The following is a 17590-nucleotide window of genomic DNA, read 5'->3' as shown; positions in this document are numbered from 1 at the left end:
CTTTGTAAGTCTTTTGTTAGCTTGTTTTTGTTGTCCGCTTGTATCAGGCAGTCGTCCAGGTAGGGGTAAATTTGGATTCCCTGAAGCCTGCAATGAGCAATTACTGATGCCAGGCATTTCGTGAACACTCTGGGCGCAGTAGATAAGCCAAAGGGCAATGCTGAGAATTGATAATGCTCTGATCCTGCAAGAAATCTGAGGTATCTTCTGCAATTTGGTCGTATGGGGACGTGCAGGTATGCCTCCTTGAGATCTAGAGTTACCAGCCAAGACTCCTTGCCCAGCATGGGAAGAAGCTGCTGTAGAGTCAGCATTTTGAATTTTGGAACAATGAGAAATGTGTTTAAAGCGGACAAGTCGAGAATAGGCCTCCATTTGTTCTCTTTTCTTGGTACCAGGAAGAGTCTGGAGTAAAATCCCTTTCCTTGCTCCATAGATGGTACCTTTTCCACAGCTCTCATCCTTAATAATTGAGATATTTGTTTTAGAGCTTCTGTCTTTTGATTTGGAGGTAGGTTTGGCATTCCTCTCTTCCCTGGTAGGGTATGGAAGTGGAACCTGTATCCTTGGTCTATTGTCTGTAAAATCCACTTGTCTCTTGTGATGTAATGCCAGTTTATTGAGAATAAGGCTAGCCTTCCGCCTAAGGGTGCTTCTAGTTGTTCCCTTGTAGGCGGTGCCAGAGCCAAGTCACTGTGATTGTCCTGTTGCAGCGGTGGTGGCTGTGTCTGTGCCTCGCTGGTTGTTACCCTGCCACTGGCGTCCCCTGTAGGCACCCCTGGATTGGTTTCTGCCTCTTGATCGCCTATTCCTGCCTCTCTGTGCTTTAGAGGAGTCTGGAAAGGACCAATTTTTGGAGGGCCAATTCCTGCTAAACCTTGGAGGTTGGACCTGTAAGAAATCTTTCACTGTTTGTACAGATTTTGCCTTCTCCTCCATCTTCTTCAGTACCTGTTGTGCAGGAGAACCAAATAAATTGGCCTTGTCCATGGGAGCATCTAACAGTTTTGATTTGACATGGTCCGGTAAGGCCTGCTCTTTCAACCAGGCATGCCTTCTGATAACTGTGCCAGTCATGGCTGATCTTAAGGAAGCCTCCAGTGCATCATAGCCGCATTTTAAAGAATGGTTACTAACTTGTTGAATGTTATGTACCATTTCCTGAACATACTTCTTATCAAAAGGTTCATCAGAGGACAATTTTTTAGTTAACTGGTCAAGCATATATTCCTGATATTGTATCATATGAAATTGACAGTTCAAGGCCCTAGCTGACAGAGTAGCAGAAGTGTAAACTTTTTTACCCCATCTCTCTAAGGATCTGGATTCCCTTTCAGAGGGGAGAGGATTTTTAGCAGAGGTAGCTGCTACAGCCTTAGGCCCCTGGGAGATAGTCTCGGGATCTGCAAAAGGAGCCTTGTATAAATGGTGATGTGTGTCCGGGACCCTGTAGTACCTATCGGGCTTAGCAGGGGCCGGAGGTAAAGAATCAGGAGCAGTACAAGCATCATTAAATGCATCATCTACAACAGAAAGAACTGGAGGTATAGCTAAAGGCCTATGTTGTGGTAAATGCAAAAAGGTTCTAAGCCTTTTCCTGGAGTCTGAAAAATCTTGGCCCTGCCATTGAAATTGTTCCCTCATAGCATGCAAGGTTTCCCCAAAGGAAAATTCCTCAGGTGGAGAGGCAGAAGGGATGGACTCTTCAGCATCAGAGTCTTCGTAAGGGGAAAAAGGAGCCTCTGGAGGGTCTGTATTTTCTGAGTCATCAGAGGAATCATCTGTGGACACTGGCTCAGGGGGCTCTGCTCTAGGCCTCTTCTCTGGAGGTGGTTGAGAGGCCCTGTCTGGATGAGATTGGGATCCCCGGATTAAAGAAATAAGATCCTCTGCCAAGGAAAGCATTTGGGAACTAGAGCTGGGCCTGTGAGAGGGGGTCTTAACAGGCACAGTTTTTGTAGCTTTAGCTGCTTTAGCCCTGGCAAAGGCCTTAATGGACATGGCTGCAGGAGGCCTAGCAGCTCCACGTGCAGGAGTTGAGATATCCAAGGGGATAGTGTCAGATAATTCCTGAGAAACCGCAACCGCAGGTTGGATTTCTGAAGCCGATTCCACCAGGTTAGAAGAGGCCTCGGTAGAAGGCATGTTTTCGGCTGAAGGAAGAACCGCTTGCTCGGTCTCAGCCGAAACAGAGACAGTCGCGGTTGGCTTAACCGCGGTTTCGGCCGAAACCGCGGACCGCGAGTGTCGGTCCTTTTCCTTGCGTTTTTTGGATGATTGAGAAGTCGGAGGATCTGACGGCATAATATAAGCAAAATCAGAGCCAAAAAACTTCTCAGCAAATTCCGACCGACGTCTAAGTGTCCGTCGGTTAAAAGAAGCACAGGCTAGACAAGCTGCGACGTCGTGGTCTGGGCCTAAACAAGGTAAGCAGTAAGAGTGGAAATCTTTATGAGGTATTTGTTTCCCACAAGTTAAACAATTATTCACTTTTTCTGACATCGGCTGAGGCAAGAAAGAGTCCCCAACGGGGTACTTAGTTTTTAGAAGTCTTTGAAGTAGTATTCGGTAGTAGTAATCTCTGGATCTGACCGACCGGCACTTGCGAACAGCTTCTGCTTGGCCACGCGCAAGAAAGACTGAGGAAAATGGCGTCGGCTGATGCCTTTATACCCGAAGAACTGCAGCTATGACGTCGGGTGAAGTGCGACACCAGCCGAGGCCAGACCCAGACTTTGGAATCCGGCCGACCGAAGGGCTGCCTGACGACAGGACAACCCATTTGTAAGGACTGCAGATGCATCCTTGAAGGACATCAAATACATCAACTGGCTGGGGGGGGGTGATGACTGTCAGACAGTGGGGGCAAAAAAAAAAAGCAAAATAAATAAAGACTATAAACCACCACAAAAGCTGATTCTGTGATCTTGGGATCACATCACTACTCCTTTTGTCTGACAGGACACAGAGTGGTCATAAGGCTTTCCTGCATGAAATTTTTTAGCACAAGATATGCCACTGTCATATTCAGTTTCAATGATAATGGAAAATGGAAAGGTCATACACAGCTTTGGCACCTGTATTCCCAAAAGAAGAGTTAAAATGTGGTGTACCCAAGAGTAACCTGTGAATTAAAAATAAAGGGTCTGGGAGAGAGACAGAATACAAGATACATATTTACAGTATTGGATGAGCCACAAGTCAACCATCCTTGAAGGGACCTACTCAATTTGGATTTGTCAAAGGGAGATCATACCTGTTAAACCTGGTGGACTTCTTTGACACAGCCATCAATTAAATGGCGTCGGTTGCTGTCCCTTCTTCCATGATGTCAGGTCATCAGGGGTATAAAACATGCAGCCGACGCCATTACATCAGTTTTTTTTGCCCCAGATGTCAGGTGCCCCCCAAATGGGGAGCAAAATATATATATGTATACAATTTAAAACACAAAACATATACCTCCAAACAAAAGTAAATACACCAAAAAGGCTTTTAATCATAGTAAAAGAAAGGAGAGGTAGAGAAAAACAGGGGGCTGGAGGGAGGGTAATCAGGACTGCAAGAGTGAATACACCCGAACATCTACAGTTATGGTAAGTGTACACAACTGTACTATGTTCTTCGTGTTTCACTGTTGCAGTAATTACATTTGGGTAGAATCCCAAAGCTATGGTTGGGAGGATGGATTTATACAGCATTAGGTTCAGATACAAGGCCCTGCAGGACAGCAGTGGCAAAGCCAGCTCTGGATTTAGAGAAGAGAGGTAAATGGTAATGTTTGGTGAACGTATGAACTGAGCTCCAGGTAGCAGCTTCTAGAATGTCTCTGTTAGGAACACCTCTGAGAAAGGCTGCAGATGTAGATGCAGCCCTGGTGGAATGAGATCTGATCCCCTTGGGGACAGGTTTACCATGGTGCATATAGCAGAAACAAATACAATGGCTTATCCATTTGGAAATAGTCTGCTTTGAAATAGCCTTTCCCTCTGCCCCTGCAGCAAACACCACCAATAGTTGTTCAGATTTCCTTACAGAATTTGTCCTGTTTAAGTAGAATCTTAGTTGTCTGTGTACATCCAATGAATGCAGAATCCGCTCACTCTTGTTCTGTGGATTGGGGAAGACAGTTGGCAGATGAATGGTCTGATTAAGAGCCACACTGGATACCACCTTAGGCATAAAGCATGGATTGGTCCTGAGAGCCACCCTGTCCGGGTAAAAAATAATGAAAGGCTCCACTGCCATAAGAGCCTGTAACTTATGAAATCCTTCTAGCTGAAGTGACTGCTAAAAGAAAAGCGGTTTTCCAAGAGAGGAATTTTAGGTGCGCAGTAGCAGCTGGCTCAAAAGGAGGTAGAGTGAGATTTTCCAAAACAAAATTGAGGTCCCATGCAGGAGTTGGTGCTCTCCTGGGAGGTGTTAAGTTTTTGGCCACTCTGAGATATTGCTTTAGCAAAGGATGAGAGAAGAGGGCAGGCTCTGTGTTGTAATGAGCTGAAATGGCAGAGGCATGGATTTTTATGGAAGAAAAAGATAGGCCCTTGTGAAGCATCTCAGTTAAGTATTGCAGAATCTGAGGAATATTGGGAATTGCTGTGCTTATTCCTTGTGTTTGGTTCCAGGCACAGAATCTTTTCCATTTGTCAGCATAAGATTTTCTAGTACCAGGCCTTCTAGTCTCCAAAATGATATCCATCACAGGTTTGCTGAGAGATGTCAACGGTGAAATTAGTTGATTAGCCACGCTGCAAGATTCAAAGTTTGGAGCCGAGTGTGCAGAATTTGGTAGTTCTGCTGAGACACAGTAAGTAAGGTGTCTGAGGCAGGTGCCACAGAGGAAGGTGTGACACATTGCGCAGGAGTGGGTACCAGTGTTGGCGAGGTCAGTCTGGAGCAATCAAAATCATTTTTGGTTTGTCCTGTCTGACTTTTAGTAGGACTTTGGAGAGCAGAGGTAGCGGGGGAAAAGCATAGACTGATGGGTTCTTCCAGCTAATTTATAGAGCATCCCCTTGCCAAGCATTTTTGTGATGAATTCTTGTGCAGAATTTGTCCAACTGATAGTTCTGGGGTGAGGCAAAAAGATCTATGTCTGGGCTCCCCCATTTGCGTGTCAGCATGCTGAAAATTTGTGGTTCCAGTTTCCATTCGTGTGGGTCTATAAGATTTCTGCTTAGGTCGTCTGCCAGAGTATTTTGCTTTCCTGGCAGGAATTGAGCTTGTAGATGTATTTGATAAGTCAAGGCCGTGTTCCACAATGTCATGGTTAGTCTGCAAAGGGGGTAGGAATGCGTACCCCCCCCCCCCCGCTTATGTACCACATGACTGTGGTGTTGTCTGTCTATCAGTAGTTGTCCTGGATAAAGGAAGTCCTTGAAGGCTGTCAGAGCATTCTGTACAGCTAGCATCTTTTTCTGCTTGATATGTAGGTGCATTTGATTTGGGCTCCATTTGCCCTGAATGCATTTCCCTGCCAGATGAGCCACCCAAGCATAGTCTGATGCATCTGTAGTTAGGGGCGGCAGGGGGTGGAGTGAATGACAGACCCTTGTTTTGGTGGCAGGCCTCTGCCCACCATAGGAACTCTAGTTGCAGGCAAGGTATGATAGGAATCATTGTTTCCAGGCTGTGACAATGTTGACTCCATCAATTTTTTTAGGTACCACTTGAAGTTTCTTCATATGCAGTCTTACATATGGAATTAGAAGAATGCAGGAGGCCATGAACCCCAAGGCCTGCAGAATTTGTCTTGCAGATATGCAGGGTTTTTGTGGCCACCTGTTTGAAGTATGTTACCAATTGAATTTGCTTTTCTGGCATAAGGTAAGTCATCTGGGCAGTTGTATTCAAGCTTGCACCCAGGAATGTAATTTTTTTGAGAGGGTACCAGTTGTGATTTCTTTTCGTTTATGGTGTACCCTAGACAAGTTAGAACCCTTTTTACAAATGCCAGATGCTTTAGAAGAGTGTCCTTGTTTTCTGCCTGAATTAGACAATCGTCCAGGTATGGATAAATCTGAATATTTCTTTGCCTGCAAAATGCAATTACTGGTGCCAGGCACTTTGGGAAGACCCTGGGCACAGTAGATAATCCAAAGGGCAGTGCAGAGAACTGGTAATGCAAGTAGCCTGCTTTGAAGCGGAGGTATCTTCTGCAGGATTCCCTGATTGGGATATGCAGGTAAGCCTCTTAAGTCTAGAGTTACCAACCAGGCATCTTTGCCTAGCACAGGTAGTAACTGTTGAAGAGTCAGCATCTTGAATTTGGGAATGTCCAGAAATGTATTTAGAATGGATAAGTCCAGAATTGGACTCCATGATTTGTCTTTTCTGGATACCAGGAAAAGTCTTGAATAGAAACCTTGTCCCTTTTCCTCTTCTGGTACTGGTTGAATAGCCCCCATATTCATGGGGGACAGAACTTGTTTCTGGGCCTCTGCCCATTGATTTGGAGGCAGATCTGGCCATCCATTTGGGATTGGCAATGTGTGGAAATGAAATCTGTATCTCTGGGATACTATATTTAAAACCCATTTGTCCTAGGTAATCAGTTGCCAGTTTCGTGCATGAAGTGCCAGTTTTCCTCCCAAAGGGGCGGCCAAAAGGTAAGTGCTTGGTATTTGTAGAAGAAAGTCATTGAGACTGTTTACCATACGGAGGTGCCTTGTTGCTTCCAGGTTTGGAGGTGGAGGCACCTCATTGTTTTGTTCTAAAAGTTCCTTGTGACTGAAACCTGGAGCCTTTGGAATGTCTGGATTTGACTTGAGCAGCTCTCGAGAGAACTGGAAAGGACCAGCTCTTAGTAGGCCAGTGCCTACTAAATCTGGGTGGCTGCACTTGTAAGAAATCTTTCACAGTCTGCATAGATTTAGCCTCATCTTCCAGCTTTTTTAAAACTTCTTCAGCCTTATTACCGAAGAGACTGTCCTGTTGTAAAGGAGCATCCAACAATTTTGCTTTAACATGGTCAGGCAGATTTTGCTCTTTGAGCCAAGCATGCCTTCTTATCACAGATCCAGTTACAGCAGCCCTGCAAGAGGCCTCCAAAGAATCAAAACCACATTGCAAAGTAGGTTTTCCAACTTGTTCAGCTGAATGTAATAAATCCTGCAACTCTATTTTTCACACAGTCAGAGAGCAACATAATTTTCTGTTTAAGTAAACCCATGACATGCTGTTGATATTTAAGCATATGAAACTGACAGTTTAAAGCCCTGATTGCCAAGGTTGCAGACATGTAAACCCTCTTACCCCATCTATCCAGTGCCCTGGAATCTCTGTCAGAAGGGGTAGGGTTTTTAGCAGTAGAGGCCTCAACGCCCTTGGGACCCTGAGAAATGGTTTCAGGGTCAGCAGTAGGATTTTTGAAAAGGAATTTGTGGGAGTCAGGAACCCTGTAGTATCTGTTTGGCTTACTAGGAGCCGGAGGCAGAGAATCATGAGTTATACTGGATTCTGAGAAAACATCGTCTAGAACAGGAGGTATAGCCAAAGGCCTATGCTGAGGAAGAAGAAGAAAATCCCCAAGTCTCTTTTTAGATTCAGAGAAATCCTGACTTTCCCAGTGGAAGTGTTCCCCTAAGGTATGTAAAGTTTCTCCAAGAGAGAAATCCTCAGGGGGAGAAACAGAAGGGATGGAATCATCTGCGTCAGAGTCCTCATACGTAGGTATAGATAAAGCCTGATCAGAAGAAATAGAAACCTGATCTGAAGATTCATAGTCAGTGCCTTGCCTAGGCCTCTTAGCAGGAGGGGGATGGGTATCCCTGATCATGGTAATTAAATCTTCAGCCATTTTGATTATTTGCTTTTTAGGCATTGGGGCCTGTACACATGGCCCAAGAGTCATTTTTTAAGTCATAGAAGTAGATTTTGGCCTTAGTTTTGAAGATGGCGTCGGTTTAATATACAAATCTTTAGGCCTGAAAACACCCTCAGAAGCTGGTGCCTGCTCAGCGGCACCGGACCCATCTAAGGTAGAGACATCCGCAGGTTCAATACTTAAAGCATCTCGCGGCATACCAGACTCTGAATGGGTCTCAGTACAGGCCTGCGAATCAAAAGTAGCGGGTATCAGGGGCTGCAAAAGCACCTCAATGAGTAACAGGCAAACTGGCGACTGGCTTAGGAGAAGCGTCGTCGTCAGTTTTGGACCTCAACGGTCTGTCTCTGTCTTTTTCTTTGCGTTTTTTAGGTATTCCATTAGTCGGATTGCTAACCGACGACATTTCTGGATAGTTAAATCTTGAGCCAAAATATTTAGAAGCAAAAATATACCGACGTTTAATCGTGCGTTGATTAAATTTAGCACAAAACCGACAGCAAGGCACGTTATGGTTAGAGCCTAGTCAAGGAATACAGTACAAATTAAAATCCTTATGAGGTATTTGCTTCCCACAAGTAATGCAATTATTAACTTTTACTGACATCGGTAAAGAGCAAGAAAAAATTTCCCCAACAGGGTACTTAGCTTTTAGTTGAAGAATTCGGTTCTGAAACTCAAAAACGAAAATTTCAGGAGTCAGCCGACCGGCACTTGCGAACTGCTTCTGCTTCGGGCACCACGCGGCAAGAAGGACTGATGTAATGGCATCGGCTGCAGGTTTTATACCCCTGACAACCTGACGTCATGGAAGAAGGGACAGCAACCGATGCAGGACCCAAGACTTTGTTAATCAGGCCAACTGAGGGCAACCTGCCAGCAGATTACCCAAACGTAATGACTGCAACAGTGACACACAAATAACATCCTTACCTTGTCTCCACAGTGAAAAGAAGGGCATTCTATATTGCTCATCTCATAAGTACTCCAGAAAAAAGAAGTTATAACCTTCCTGTACTCTTCCCTCATCAAGCCAATAATCGAATACAATGTCCATTTTGGTATGTACCTTTCCAAGCACCTGCAGCAATTGGAGAGACCACAAAGGTTCCTCACAAGGCAAATTCAAGGTCTTCAGAATTTGTCCTATGAGGATCCTCTGAAATCACTGTCAGCTTATTTGGTTTCATACAGACTACTCGGAGGCAATCTCTGCCTTGCATATAAGGCAATCATTAACCCTGCTTTACTGGAAATGCTGCATATCTGTATGTCAAATGGTACACTGGTTACTTGCTCTAATGATCTTAACCTAGTAATAGACTTTAACAGAACCTGCTGGTGGGACAGATTTGTCGCCCAGAGGTTACCACACCTTTGGAACTGACTCGCTTCATGGCAAGCACAACACCTCATTGTCCCTCTTCAAACGCAATCTGCACAATTGGATAGGTAACCATAAATTCACGACAGAGGTTCCACCTATGTCCCTCTTGGACAGAGGTGATAAGTGCCAATTGTGAAAATAAGGGTAAAACCTGGCTAGGCTTGTAAGGGGTCTTAGGGTCATTAACCTAGTAACCACCTATGAGCCTACAAACTAGCAGAAAAAGCTAGACTTCTAGTCAACCTTATAATTGTATCACAGAAAGCAAATGCTTCCATTGCCCTTCTCATGAAGTCCCAACTCTACTCTGTCAAATGCTTTCTCTGCATCAAGACCCAGCAATAAAAGTGGTATTTTCTTACATTCTGCTTTTCCCCTATTTTGCAATAATTTAACATTTGTCAGTCCCTCAAAACAATTCTTACTTTTTAACCATATCTCCCTTTCTTTTGTTTCCACCCTAGTTTTAAACTACAGTTTAATTTTATCTCACTCCCTAGCTATATTATCAAAAGAAAATTCTATCTTCAGTAGTAGCTCATGAATTAATTCCAAAACCCATTCCTTAAATTCCTCTCTTTTCGACCAATAACTGTGAAAGCGCCAGTGTCATTTTTATTTCATTACATTGCATTTTTATTTTAGTTATTATTGGCACATGATATGAAATAGTTATTGGGTGCATTTTAAGACCTTCAATTAAATGCCCATGTTCCTGTGAGAGATAAAATCTATCTAGCCTAGCTCAGTTTTCGTATGTCTGTGAATAATATGTAAATTCACTCTGAACACCTAGTAGTGAATTCACATCTTCCATACCAAACATTTCCATAAACTTCTTCAAAAATCTACCCTCTGTTATCTTTTCCTTTCTAGGTCCCAAAGACACATCTTCACTGTTGCAAACCAAATTCCAGTCTATACCTATAAGTAATATTCCTTGCTGAAAGCTGATTTCTCCCAGAATTTTCTTAAGCTCCATTATAGCAGTTTTAGGTGGGATGTAAATGCTTGCCAGTGTAATCCTCATCCCTTGTCAGTAGCCCCTTAGTACTAGGTATCTTCAATTATCTTTGTTTCCCTATCACTATTGGAGCTCCTCTTGCAATTAATATAAGTACTCCTCTTTTCCTTTGCCCCAGATATTCCGCTGAATAACCATCCTGAAAAACCTTTATCAAATTCATATGTTCAGTTTCTTCCCAGGTGCATCTCCTGTAGCACAGTTATTTGCACTCTACATTTTTAATATAGTTCACTGATCTTTCTTTTTTACATTTAGTTGTAAGACCATTGAGATTGAAAGACATTACAGAAAGCATCATTTTCTCATATAGTTATTACCACCTTTTATGTATAGCTGCTTTTTTGTTAAATGTCTAGTTCCAATTTATGTTATGCGCATGCACTGTTCAGCAGGTTTGCCTTTTATACAGTTGTTTCTTGTCCTATCTATTTGCATCTATGCTGCATCTTACATAACTTTTGTTTTTTTTTTGAAAGCCCTCAAACAGAACAATAAACCCCCCAAAACCTATTAACTTAAATAACCCACAAAACTATGTACATCTTCAAATATTTAAGTTTCTGCTTCCTAAAGTTCTAAGTTGATAGCCACACAGACAGGCTACAGTTAACTAAAAAGAAAAGTTAGCCATGCTAAATCACATGGTACAGCCTGTGCAATTAGTAAGTGCTGTTTACAATCCCCATTGCACTTAGAAATAGCATGCAAAGAAAACCATGCACCACAAATATAATACGATTAAGAAAAGAGTTTTCTTTACTTACAGTTAGCCCCCCCCCCCCCAAAGCATTTTTCCAAACATTAATGACATGAAGTAGGGCAAATACTTTAGTCATCCACAAATCCAACAAATTTTGAAAAAGTCCAATATTTCCAGATGTTCTTGTTCTGACATATTTCACAAATATAATTACTGCACTGTAATCCCACATTAAGTTACCGATTTCATTATTGTTCTTATCCATTGCCCAGATCCTCTCTCTGCTTCATTTTCAATGTACTCTTGATTCTTCTAGTCAACTCTTGTGCTCCCTCCCTTCTCTCCAACACTTTCCTTTGAAATACTGGGAAAGGTTTCACAGGTACAGTCTCTCCGTGGTCTTTATTACCAGAGGAACAAGAAGCAGAATCTCTGTTTCACAGCTCACTTTTTTGCACTTCATCAAAACACGATTTTGTCCCTCCAGGGAAGAATTCCTTAAAAACAGCTAGATACAGCGGTTTGAATCTCACACCTGCATCTTGCAATTCTCTGAATAGTGGAATGAATCTACTTCTCTTTTGCTGGTGTACAATGAATAATCATTCTCTACAAACACTCTGCTTTCTCCCACTTAGTATTTTGTCCTGCTGCCACAGTTTTGGCACAATTAACTCCTCCTCCTGGTAGGATTGCAGCTTTACTATTAAAGGTCTAGGTTGCTTTCTTATAGCTAGGTTTGGAGCATACACACAATGTGCCCTTTCAAGTAACAACTCCTGATGAGGAATACTAGTCTAGCTGCTTATTTGTGCTTTCATAAAATTAATGCAGTCTGTTCCTTCCAGCTTCTCTGGTATAGCTGAAAATCACAGGTTTTCCCTATGTGCTCTGTCCTCTAATTCTATTATTTTTTGAAATGTCTCTTCCTGAGCAGTCTTATATTCAGACAGCCTTTCCTTCATTTCAACCTCTGATTTTTGCAGCTTTACCATCTCATCTGAATATCTGTTTAAAACCTCTTCCATTTTTTCCAGCCTTTTGTTTATTTTAACCAGGTCTGTATGCAGTTGTCTTATATCTTCCTAATGTAAGTTATTGGAAGTCATGTCTGAAAGTTGCATTACTTTTTGCTGAACAGCTGCAGAACTTTCCCCAGTCAGTATTTATTCCTCACTTTTTGTAGCTGTTTTTTCCAGGTCTTCCATATTTTCTTTATTCCTGGCATCCAGGCAGCGCACTCACTAGTCAGTTACTGAAATTTACCCATAAACACAAGTCTACTGGCCTTCTCTGTTGAGTTTTTGTTTTCACACTGTAAGAGCTGGAAACAAGCAGTTACTCAGTGTGCATTCATCTTGGAATTATCAATAGCTGTTCTTGACCAAAAGGTAGATAATGTAGCCATGGATTTGGTTGAATGAGCCTTGGGAGGTTTAGATAATGTCATGCCTTTCTGAGAATAAATCCAAGAAATGCAGTCTGTTATCCATTTGGCTAAAGTAACTTTAGAGACTGGACGACCCAGACATTTGTTGAAAAAGAAAACAAAAGTTGATCTGATTTTCTCATTTGTTTTGTCCTGGGAAGATAAAAATATAGTTGTCTGTGCACATCAAGGAGATGCAGCATGTACTCTCCTTTATTTGAAATATTTGGAAAGAAAACTGATGTGGATCAATTGGCTTGATGTTATTTTCAGAAGCCAGTTTAGGTAAAAAGGAAAGGTTAGTCCGTAAGAAAACCCTATCCCTATGAGAAAAGATACAAGGAGTTTTTGAAGAAAGAGCCTAGAGTTCAAATATTCTCTTTGCAGAAGTAATAGCTACTAGGAAAACTGTTTTCCATGACAGGAATTTCAAATCAGATTTTTATGAAGGTTCAAAAGGTCTCTGCATTAGACCTTGTAGCACAACTCTCAGATCCCAAGTGGTGAAGGATCCTTTATCAGAGGTCTTAGAAGAAAAATACCTTTCATCATAGGATCATTAGAGGTTACTAGGCTAATGACCTTGGGACTCTTACAAGCCTAGTCAAGAGTTTATCCCCCAAAAGAAACTCGAGTCAGTACCTGTCGCCCCTGTCAATGATGAACACAGGTGGAAACCCTGGGACAAAATTGTCATTTCCCATCCACTCACCAAGGTTGCGCTCGAAGAGGGTCAGCGAGATACTCTGACATGTATGGGAAGTCTATTCCAGAGACAGGGCAGCCTCTGAGAGACAAACCTCTCTCTCCAGAAGGTTTTGTTGATGTTGCATATTAGATTCAGGTCTTTTGAGCGAGTATTGCGCAAGGAGTTAGACTTACGGATGTGAAGCATCGCTAGTAGGACAGGGTCTGAGATTGCCTTGTAGGCGAGACACAGATCACCACTGAGCAATCTGTATGATACTGAGTAGAGTTCATAGGTTGGTACTAGGCTATCGGCCCTAGGGCCTATACAAGCCTAGCCATAACAATTCCCTGGATATTTCTTCCCGCAATATTTGCTTCCCTGGACCGCTGTCTAGCAGGGTGGCTGACATGATCCCTGGGGTGAATTTCCCATCTCCCATCCAATCGTCAAGGTTCCTTTTGAAGAGCACCAAGGATGTGCTCTGCTCGACATGTATGGGCAGTCTATTCCAGAGTATGGGGAGTCTCTGGGTCAGGAACCTACCCCTCCAGCATGTTTTGTTCATTGTGATGACAAGGTTTAGATCCCTGGAGCGTGGGGCTCTGAGGGATTGGGATTTCTTTAAGTGGAGCATGTCCAACAGCTCAGGGCTTGACATGGCCTTGTATGTTAAGCAGAGATCACCTCTGAGTAGATGATATGCCACAGAGTATAGCTGGAGTTATTTTTAGACGGTCAGTATAGGGCATCTGCTTTAGGCCTGCGATTCTTTTAGTGAGGTATTTCTGCGGCCTTTCCAGCTGTTGCACTTGTCTTGTGAGGTACATACCAAATTGGGCGTTGTACTCTATAATGGGTCTAATGAGGGATGAGTACAGTGGAACAATGACCTCCTTTTTTCTGGATGAAAAGTCCTTAGTGATGAGGTGTGCTACATAGAAGGATTTCCTGACTGTTGCGGCGATGTGGTTATCGAAGGTGAGACCACTGTCCACCTAAGTCTCTCATCACACTTTCTGTGTTTAGTGTACTGCCACCTATGTGGTAATTCATGGGTACATGTTTTTCCCCAAAGGGGATAACTATACATTTCTTGGCATTAAGCTTGAGTCCATAGCTCTGGCACCAAGCATCTGTTTCTGTAAGGCCCTTTTGTAAAATATCCACATCATTTGGGGGATTCAATAATGGCTCCCATTTTGCAGTCATCTGCGGACTTTGTTAGCCAGAGTCCCTTAGTTTTGGCCTGTACTTCAGAGAAGTAGATGCCAAACAAGAGCGGTCCCAGGACTGAACCCTGAGGTACTCCACTTGTCACTTGTCTGGAGCTGGATTTGGAGTCGGCTACTTTTACAGTCTGGGTTCTGTCAGTAAGCCAGTTGGCAACCCATCGAGTGACATAGGGATTTATGCCCAGCTTAGTAAGTTTATCTATGATTCCAGAGTGGGGGATGGTGTCGAAGGCCTTGGCGAGGTCCAGACAGGCTGTGTGGACCGCCTTACCCTCGTCCACAGCTCTGGAGACTGATTTGAAGAAGTCAATCAAGTTCAGGAGACGAAATTGGCCCTTCATGAACCCAAACTGGGTGGGGTCCAGTGTTTGAAAGTTGCCAATGTCTTTTTACAAGTCCCATGACAATGCGTTCCATGCCTTTGCAGATCAGGCTAGTCAGACTGATGGGACGATAGTTCCCGGGATCCGAGGTGGATCCCCTTTTGTGGAGTGGGATAACTGTAGCTGTGTGTCACTCAGTGGGCACGAAGCCTGAGGTGAGGCTATGATTAAACATGACACTTAGGTGAGGTGCCAGTTCATTTTGTAGTTCATGTAGTACACAGCCCGGGATGTCATCTGGTCCCATGGATGCTGTATTCTTAGCGTTAGAGAGTGCAGTTTCTACCTGTGTGGCCGTGATTACCGGAATTTGTCAATCTTTTGGTATTGAGATGGGCCCTTGAGGGGGGGTGAAGTTTGCACTAAATCGATCTGCCAGGATATTGGCAATATCCTTGGGATCAGTATATTTAATGCCATTCTGTTGTAGCTCAGAGCATATCTGAGCACTGCCATTTAGATTCTTGATATAACTATAGAATGCTTTGTGGTTGTCTTTGGAATTTTTGGCAATTTTATTTTCGTAACTAGCTTTGGAGGATTTTATAAGGGATCTCAGCTTCTTACTGAGGCTGGTAAGGGAGTTTTTTTGCATCCTGGGATTTTCCTCTTTTCTGCAACAGTTTCTTTCTTCTGTTGTATAGTTTGTTTATGGCAGGGGACCACCACATTGGCCTCTTTTTTTTTTTTTTGAGGAGAGTGTCTTGGTTCTATTTGGGATGGCATGATTCATGCACGAGTGGAAGCGCTCGTACCGTGCCTTAGTGTAGGATTCAGCAGTTGTACTTTCAGCTCCCATCTGCATGGGTGTCATGAAGTCTGTCACTTCTGACTTGAGTAGCATGAAGTTGGCTTTGGAGTAGTTTTTTTATGGAGGTTTCCTTACTGGGGTTGGGGGTGGAATGTGTATGTCAAGGGTGATTTGCTTATGGTCAGACCTAACCAATGAAGGGGTGACCACTGGTGTGGAGCATCTATCTCCCATGTTGGTAATGACCAGGTCTAGGATATTGGAGCCCCTGGTGGGACAATGGATTAGTTGATCCAGGGTGTTGAAATTTATGAATTCCAAGAACCGTTGGGAAAAGGTGTTGGTACCAGAGTAGTTTTCCCCAGTTAATTGCAGGGTAGCTGAAATCACCCAGTATTAGAGAATTTGGTTGTATCCTAATATTGTCCAGTATGTTTAGAAAGGTATAGTGAGAATATTGGAGCATGGTGGGGGATCTGTAGCAAGCTACAATTTGGATTGCAGTCTTACCTAGTGTTAGTTTGACTTTGAGACCCTCTTACAATATGTTAACAATTTGGGGAGTCAATGACAGCACCCAACTTACAGCAGTCTGCAAACTTGGTCAGTCACATGCCTTTTGTCTTTGTCTGAACCTCTGAGAAGTAGTGGATGCCAAATAGTAGGGGTCCCAGGACAGATCCCTGGAGAACTCCACTAGTGACAGGTCTGCTATCGGAGGTGGAGGCACCTATTTTGACCTTGAGGGTCCTGTCAGTGAGCCAGGTGGCCACCCACCTAATGAGATAGGGATATATGCCAAGTTGTGTAAGCTTTTCAATGATGCCCAAGTGTGGGATTGTATCAAAGGCCTTCGCCAAGTCAAGGTAAGCTGCATGTACTGACTTTCCCTCATCCAGGGCCTTGGTGACAGTCTCAAAGAAGTCAACCAGGTTCAACAAGCAAGATCTGCCCTTGCCAAATCCGAAATGGGTGGGGTCAAGTGCCTGGAGATTGCCTATGTCCTTATTTAGGAGATCCATAATATGCTCCAAGGCTTTACAAATTAGACTTGGCAAGCTAATGGGGTGATAGCTTCCAGGGTCCAGTAGTGGCACTACCTTTGCGCAAAGGGGTAATGATGGCAGTTCTCCACTCTGCTGGAATGAAGCCTGCACTTAGGCTGTGGTTGAATAGGGTGCTCAATGGTGAAGCCACTTCTTGCTGGAGATGGTGCAGAATACAGCTTGGGATACTATCAGGTCCCATCGAAGTTGTTTTCCTTGCCTTGGATAGGGCCTCTAATACTTGATCTAGGGAGATGTGAGGTGCGGGACAAGTACTGGGGATGTCGAATGGACTTTTGGGGAGGGACGGGGGGTGAAGTTTGTACTGAACCTATCTGCTAGCAGGTTGGCTAAGTCAACAGGATCAGTGTTAAGTGATACTGGTAAGTACTAATTCAGAACAAACCTGGGCTTTGCCATGGAGGTTCCTGACGTAAGTGAAGAAGGTTTTGTGGTTTCCCCTTGTTTTGGAGGCTAGTTTCAATTAATAATTGGCTTTGAAGGTTTTCACTAGTGATCTAATTTGCTTGATGAGGCTAAGGTGGGTGTTTTTCCAATTTGGAATGTGTTCCTTTTTACCCTTGTACAACATTTTCTTCCTTTTGTTATAAAGCCTGTTGACACAGGATATCCACCAAACAGGTTTGTATTTTCTTGCGGAGCAGGTTTTAGTTCTCTTGGGTATGGCCGAGTCCATGCAGTTGTGCAGGTTCTTGTATACTGCACTGACGTACTGTTCAGCATAGTTGCCTGCATCCTCTGCGGGGGGAGGTGGTGTGAAGCTAAAGATACCCTCCCTTAGGAGGATGCAGTCAGCTTTTGAGAAGTTTTATAGCTTGATTATAGCTGGGGGTTGGGTGGGATACAAATTTTGAATGAGACAGTCCGATCTGATCTCACCAGGTAAGAAGATACTATGGGAGTGGTGCAGCGGTCGCCCATGTTGGTGAGAACCAAGTCCAGAATGTTATCTCTCCTTGTGGGGGATGAGATGAGCTGGTCTAGTGCATTAGCACTGATGAAGGCAAGGAATTGTTAGGTGAATACATTAGTGCAGGAATAGTTTGCCCAGTCTACAGTAGGGTAGCTGAAGTCACCATGGATCAGTATGTTAGGAGA

The 17590-nt window shown here is 43.5% G+C and overlaps 1 protein-coding gene across 1 annotated transcript in view; it reads right to left on the bottom strand.

Annotated features, from left to right (window-relative positions):
- LOC122803239 (breast cancer type 2 susceptibility protein homolog) overlaps positions 1-17590 on the bottom strand; it is a 675913-nt gene that overhangs the window by 499430 nt on the left and 158893 nt on the right. The gene's annotated exons all lie outside the window — the stretch shown is intronic.

The sequence above is a fragment of the Protopterus annectens genome, chromosome 5.part1 (genome assembly GCF_019279795.1).
Source record: "Protopterus annectens isolate FY-2018-M chromosome 5.part1, PAN1.0, whole genome shotgun sequence".
Classification (NCBI taxonomy): Eukaryota; Metazoa; Chordata; order Ceratodontiformes; family Protopteridae; genus Protopterus; species Protopterus annectens.
Note: the sequence above shows the minus strand (reverse complement) of the source record. Positions and strands in the feature narration are given on the sequence as shown.